Here is a 7,207-nt window from a genome sequence, read left to right as displayed (position 1 = left end):
CACACCAGGGAACACATCTGAGGCTGTGACAGGTAAGCAAATGAAAGGAACATAAAAGAGATAAGAAAATGGCTTGGTGGAGTCACAAAGTCCTCTAGACATTAAATTAATGGTACACATGAAAGTCTCTCTCAAATGTTTCCTGTGACGTTACAGAAAGAGAATAAAAGAAAGACTTCACAATCAGTGCCAAGATTTGTAGTCTAGCTTTTAGTAGCTTTATTTCAGTAACATTTAAACTTTGTGTGTGTGTGTGTGTGTGTGTGTGTGTGTGAGAGAGAGAGAGAGAGAGAGAGAGAGAGAGAGAGAGAGAGAGAGAAATTATATTGCTTTTCTGGCAAGAATTAGTATTAGGTGCTCAGAAATTCAATCAGAAAAAAGTCATAAAAATCTTGTGCCAGGTAATTTACCATATTTGCTCAAATCTAAGATGAGGCTTCCCCCCCCAGTCAACACGGGGGGAAAAAGCCCCTTGACTTACATTTGCATACAAGAACACCTCATTAAATACACTATCTAGGCAGTGCCCATTGCATGCAGTCTTCCTCAATGCTGACTCTTTTTAAAGTCAAGATGAGCCATTGCATTGCATACATTTCAATTTCTAGTTCACTCCCACAGCTGCACCTCTCCTTCCTATTTCTAATGAGTCTTGTTTTTTTCACCAGCCTTAAGTGAACATTACCAAACAGAGCCTCAAACAACTTACTAAGAAATGAATCTGTCCTCCCTTCTCTCAGCTGGTTGCATATGATTAGTGTGGCCCCATCCTCTATGAGATGGAGCCAGACCAGCTTGCCCTATGCCTCATTTGCATATACATTTTTGGAGGATCCCAGGACTCGCCACAAGATCACCCAGGTCCAGTCACGAGTGGGGGCTAGTTAGCGCATGGATCCTTTGTGGGGGATATCTGGAGTACACACAAATACTGAGCAGTGCTGAGTTATGGGGTCACTATGGCTTGAAACTGTTGACTCAACCCAATGAACTGTATGGTAAGTCATGAGCCTTTTGGCTTTGAACTAATGTCATGCATAGTTGTACTATATATAAATAGGTACAAAAGTGCTGCTAAAAAGTGTCTTTATGGAGTACCCATGCTAAAACGTGCAGCAGTTTCAAAAGAGGTAAAGTGCATCAGTTCCTGATGAATTCAGTCTATGGGAACCTGTAGTACTTTCCGCATATGCAAGTTACTATAGGCATGTTTATTTCTATGTTAGTCTTTTCAAATTTGCTTCTCACTTTCTCATGAACAAGTGAAAACTAGGAGCTGACATTTTCTGAGGTGTGCCCTACATCTATCAAGTACCTTAATGAAACTACGTCTTGGACTCTAATGTTGCTATAAGACATGCTTCACTCACCCAGGCTGTAAAGCTGATGTATTGAAGCTTCGAAAGCTATTAATACCCCTCAGCTGCAAAGGATGGGGAACAATAATACATTCCACTTCCCCAGCACCTTTGTCCTGGGCTCCTAAAATAACTGTATGCATTTATGATGCACATATACCCATGCAAGGTATTCAAATATTTCACACTACTTACATGTTTCAACAGACACACAGAGGAATCAATGTCCTTCTGTATCCAGATAAGTACATGAGTACACATGCAATAGGTGTCTATACACGTGCCTTAAAGCTATTCCTGCTATACACATGCTTTAAAGCTCATTCAATGAAGTTTAGTTAAAGCGCCCCTACTGCTGTTTTGAAACATGGGACACTGAATACGTGATGTTGCAGCATGCTGGGGCGCTCTAACTAGAACATTGCAGCAGACTCCATGAATTGAGTCTATCGCCATGAGACTATCCACCAAGAAAGCAGATAGGAAGGAGTTTACATGTTATGGGTCGAAAAGCCTGTGAGGGGCATGTTGTGGAATTAGAAGCAATTTGACGAACTGGAAGGGACTTTTCCATTCCCAAACACAACAGTATCCAGTTGCTAAAGCGATCATTTCATTTCAGTTTGTTTTTCAAAATGAGCTACATGGCAAATGCGGGTGACAGTTTGCCATGTCCAGTGATGGTCAGTGTCACACCTAGGAGCCAGACCAGCAAACAGAACATGCTTTTGCAGAGTCAGCCTAAAGCATCCTGTCCAGACTTAATCTAGGAGCCCCATCAAAGGTGGTAAGCATGACAAACATGCCCACCTGGCCAGCTGGGGTGAGACAAGGGGCAGCTTCTATTTGCAAAGCTTAAGGTTTTATGCCACAGCCCAACAGTGTGGTATCAGAGCACCTTCCATGTAAAAAACTGGCAATAGTAACATCCATTACAAGCTTCTTTTTGAAGTAAGTTCATTTTTTTATCATGATTGCACAGACAGCCACAAATGATGGAGTCCACTGTAACTAATTTACTTGTTCAATCTCATCACAAGTCAGCAGCGGGGCAGGGACTGAAAAAGCCAAGGCTTTTCCTTTCTCTGTCTAAATCTTAACCATCCCATGGTACCATTCTGCTATTTGATTTTATGACACTTCCTTCATTGTTACATGAAATATCTAAAATGACCATAAAACCAAATAGCAGATGGTCAACATTTCTGATGGTCAAGTTTTCTATCAGAAAGCGACTGTTACAGTTAAAATGTTCTGATATCCAAAGGGGTCAATTTCATCAACACTTTTAATGGAAAACTGGTAAAATGCTTCGCTTTGAATTATTTTGAACTGTATCATATCACTATGCTTTCAATTAAGACTACGTGAAATATGTTGACCTTAAAATGGCACATTTCAACATGGCAGTTTCAATGTTTCCTAAACAAAATATTCTGGAAATGACAGTTAGTGGTAAGTTATAGTTTTTAATTTGGAATGGAAAGAAATTTTGGGATTTCCTACAGAATGGAAATTCCATTTTTGATCAGTTGGGCAAACCCCTGCACAATTGTACCCAATATAGAGCTGAGGCGTCCAGTATTCTTCTGATTGGCCTCTAACAGACCAGGATCCCATCTCCTTTTTGGAGGCAGCCGTTCTGAATATTAGCTGGGAACTCAGAATCTAGTGGCTGAATCAGCACCGCTTGTGCTCCTGGTTTCTCTTTAATTGCTATGCTACCTCATCAAATATCAAAATATCGTTTCCCCAGAATATTTATTTATAACTTGTCCTTTATACCAAACCTTTCCCTTTTCATGTTTGAAGGCAGGTAGCTGAGACATCTTATTTCTGTGTTCAGAAGCAACTGACACAAAGACATTACGCAAAGTGGGAGATTTCCCTTCCCTTCATCAGCCATTAACTTCTAAAACCACTCTATCACCCAAAGGTCATCATCTTGTGGCCAGCAGCCTGAATACAAATATAGTGAATGTTCATTACATCACATAGTCTAGTGGTTCTCAAACTTTCAAGAACCAAGGTACTCCTCAATACACTCAAGACATTGTTGGCAAATACCAGCTCTTCGTTTTTGAGTAAGGCAAAATAATAGAGCAATTTTTCTGTTGCAGAGAACTCAAAAAGGCCATAAAATGTCAGAATGTTTTTAACACTACGAATTACTATTTGAAATCTCTGGGTTAATCTTGTGAATTATTCTTGCACACATCACAATGCTAACGTTACATGACACCCCCTGGCACTCTTAAAAGGATCTCAAGGCACCCCCCACACCCCGGGTGCTACCGCATCCTTGTTGGGAATCGCTAGCATAGTCCAGGCCAATGTGGTTCTTCTAGAATGATCCCATCTGTAAAAGTACTAGCTTTAGAGAGGGGGGAAAGTAAGAAAAATTAAAGTCAAGTTGTATGTTCATAGCATGTTCAGTGCCCCCAGGGCATTTTCATCCTGGGGATCTGTGCATATCTTGATATATCAATTGGGTCAAATTCCACTCTCATTAATGCCCTGAGTTTACTCTTTTGGACATCGATACCCAACCACAAATACAAACTAATGCCATCTCAAGGCAGGTGAAGCACCTCTCTGATATTCCTGCCACCATTTGAACAGTCGTTATTAGAGTAGAATTCTGAATTCCTATTCCATGGGCATTTCTAAAACATATTGATCATTATGTTATGACAAGGCTCTGAGGTATTTCCTGCAGTAATTGGAGTTGCTAGAATGTGGATGCACAGTGCATTCAAGACAAATATAACTAATGTCTACACCCATCAAAGATCCAAAATATGGTACATAATGTAGCAGGATTGCAAGTGGTGGAATGAACGATCCCCATTTATTACAGGGAGAACAAAAAGCCAGTCCTTCAGAAAGTGTTTCCAGCTGACAGATGAAGACTGCCACCCTGTTCTGCATTCCCCACGGATGGATTGCCAGTCACAGATACACCCCATTATCTGGTAACCTCAGTTATCTTACTTTAATCCCTTTCTCATAATGAGGGGGGAAAAAATCACTTCTCCAACTATAACAAGAATATTTAGTGCATGCAGAGACACTGAATATTACAGCTCACAAATCTTTACTGTGTCCCTGTTTAATAGATCAGCATTGCTCCCATTTAAAAAATGGGGAGACAGAAACAGGTGAAATGAGGTTACAAAGGCTACAGAGTGAGTCAGTGGCAGAGCCAGAGAAGAGTCTGTATTTCATGCCCTTGGGGCTTATGCTTTAATCATTGGATCATGCTGCTTCTCTCAGATGGTTGGAGTGGTGCTACGGTTCCAGAGACTGCTCTAGGAAGGCACTGGCAAGCAAAGAAAAACCTGACGAGGGAACTCTCTTGCCCTGGTAATGCTCCTCTGCAGAAGCAGGGTTCAGCTTTTGGGGCCCAGTGCAAAAGTTCAGTTTCAATTCCCTCCTCTTTACTAGACACTACAGCCATGCTAAAACATCACCATCATGCAATGGGGGGCCTTGACAAGCTCAGCATAGTTACAGTCTGTGTTACCACGCTGGCTTGGCTTGTGGAGGAGTATAGATGAGCCAGGGTGACTGTATTTCTGATTTCAGTAAAATACATCCTTAGCCACAGAAACTGCAGCATTTGCAAATCCTCCACTTGGAAGTTTGTCACAAGTCAAGGGGAAGTTTCTCAGCTGTATTTTAGACTTGTTTTTATTTTGTGTGGGTGACAGATTTCTTAAAAAAACAGGTAGGGAGAGATCTGTCAAATTGATGGAAATATGGGGCCTGCCATTTAATTCCTTGGGAAATAAATACTGAAAAATACATTGTGTTGTTATTATGTTGAAATAGGTCAACTTCCTGGAACCAGAAGTTCAGATCCTAGCTGGGTCAATTCAGGCCTTCAGCTTTCCAAAGCAGAAAAATGGAGTAGCAGGCTCTTTAATGCATGCAGGTCTTTCCAATAAGGTTTTATTTCTTAGATCTTTAATGTCCAAGTGAAACAGAAAAGAATTCAGGGCCCTTATCATAAGTGTGGGGTGGACCCTAGGCAGACAAGGTTCTTCGGGTAAACGTAATATATTTTATTAGACCAGCTAAATAGTTGGAAAAATTGTTCTTTGCAAGCTTTTAGGCACAAACACCTCTCTTCAGGCATAGGGGGAGTCTGCTGGTGTTTAGTGTTCTCCTGGATGGAATAGAAGACAACATGCAAAATACAGGTCTGTGAAAATGCAAATGTGAGGCAGTGAGGATCAGCAGGAATGGGAGACAATAGGTGTGAGACAGGTAGCTGTGGGGGGAAGGTGAGAATGTTAACCTGGTGATAAAATGTAGCTGGTAAAATGCAGACAGGTTATCTGGGGTTATCAGATGGCAGGCAGGTTATAATGTGCCATAAATCCAGTATCTATATTTAGTCCATGATTTTTTGTATCCAGTAGATTTATGAAGTGAAATTCATAGGCTTGTCTATGAAAGGTGTTTTGTAAATTCCCTTTGAGAATTAGAAATGAGAGATTGGAGAGTGGTTGTCTTGTGAGAAGTGGGCACCCACAGGTAATTGGTTATTTTTGTCTTTGATCGATTTTCAGTGTGTGTTCATTCAGGTATGCAGTTGTTGTGTGATTTCTCCTACATATTTTCCATCAGGGCATTCAGTGCACTAGATGAGATATATTCCATTTCTGGAGGGGCAGGTCTAAGATCCAGGAATGGAGATGGTTCTGTTGAGGGATGTGGTTATTGTGGGAGTAGTGATGTGTTGGCAGGTTTTACATTTCTTGTCCCAATATGGGATCCATTTGGTGTGCTTTGGGCCACGGGAAGTTTGCTTCTGGTGATGAGGTTGGCAAGTGGACCCTACACAGTTACCCTTCAGTGTGCACACTGGGGTAGACATGACCAGAGCACATACTTTTGTGGCTAACTCCCACTTAAACTCTATAGCAATCCAAATTGGTCCCAAGGAAGCATCCAAGATTCACTTAAGTCTCTGGACAGAGTCACGCTAGTAGACAGGCAAAAACTGGGACTAATATCTCATCAGGGACCCATGTAGACCATGGAGGGAGAATGTGTGCACCACTCATGAAAAATGTATCTGCCTTTTGCATTTCAAGTCTCCTTCCTCACAGAACTTCTGTACCTTCATAGCTGTTATATTCAGGCTTCTACACACTTTTCAATGTTCCCATAAGCTTGACCCTACCTACCTCTTCTACCTCAGTCCTACAATGGGATCTAGTTTCTCTTCTGGTCTTGCCCTGTCTCTCTTTTGCCCACTAGTTCCACTTGCTTTCTTTTCTCATTGCTCCATGTGCTCCTTTCCTCTTTAAAGAACCAAGTCTTTAAACTCCTGGAAACCTTGAGATGTTTTGTGAAGCCCCTATGCTGCATTTGCCAGATACAGAAGCTTGACAGGGGGAGGAAGTCGCTACATTAGGTGGTGGAGGTACAATACAAGAAGGACTGTAGTCTGTGCAGCACCGTATGTGCACAGGATGGTGCCCAAGAAGAGACCACTGCCTGATCCATGGCTCGTTGTGGCTCAAGGAGCTCAGCCTATGAGCACTGTATGGAATCACACAGTAAAGGCAGAGCAGGGCAACAGAGCAGTAGGCGATGAAGCTCAGTGCAAACCCAGAGCAGTGCAGGGTAGCATAGAAGAACATGAATAATGACAAACATCCCCAAGATTGCAGCTGGACAGGCTTTAGTCAGGCTGTATCCCTCCATGGCTGTACCCTCCCCTGGGGCCAGCTTTACACAGTTGTTACCAAAGAAACAAACAGCCCTCCCACGGGGGGGCTGGCATCCCCCAACCTCCTGGCCTGCGGGTGCTGCCCAGCAAGGCCTGGGGGGGC

General features: G+C 42.3%; 1 long non-coding RNA gene across 1 annotated transcript in view; it reads right to left on the bottom strand.

The window, feature by feature from the left end:
- Window positions 1-4,638: 4,638 nt before the first annotated feature.
- Window positions 4,639-7,207, bottom strand: part of LOC109299428 — a 7,132-nt gene continuing 4,563 nt past the window's right edge. Inside the window, exon 3 of the long non-coding RNA XR_002097835.1 lies at window positions 4,639-4,649. This is a non-coding gene — a long non-coding RNA (uncharacterized LOC109299428). The remainder of the gene's footprint in view (window positions 4,650-7,207) is intronic.

The sequence above is a fragment of the Gavialis gangeticus genome, unplaced genomic scaffold, assembly GCF_001723915.1.
Source record: "Gavialis gangeticus isolate Ggan-Ray unplaced genomic scaffold, GavGan_comp1, whole genome shotgun sequence".
Lineage (NCBI taxonomy): Eukaryota > Metazoa > Chordata > Crocodylia > Gavialidae > Gavialis > Gavialis gangeticus.
The sequence above is the reverse complement of the archived record's forward strand: the minus strand, read 5'-3'. Positions and strand labels throughout refer to the sequence as shown.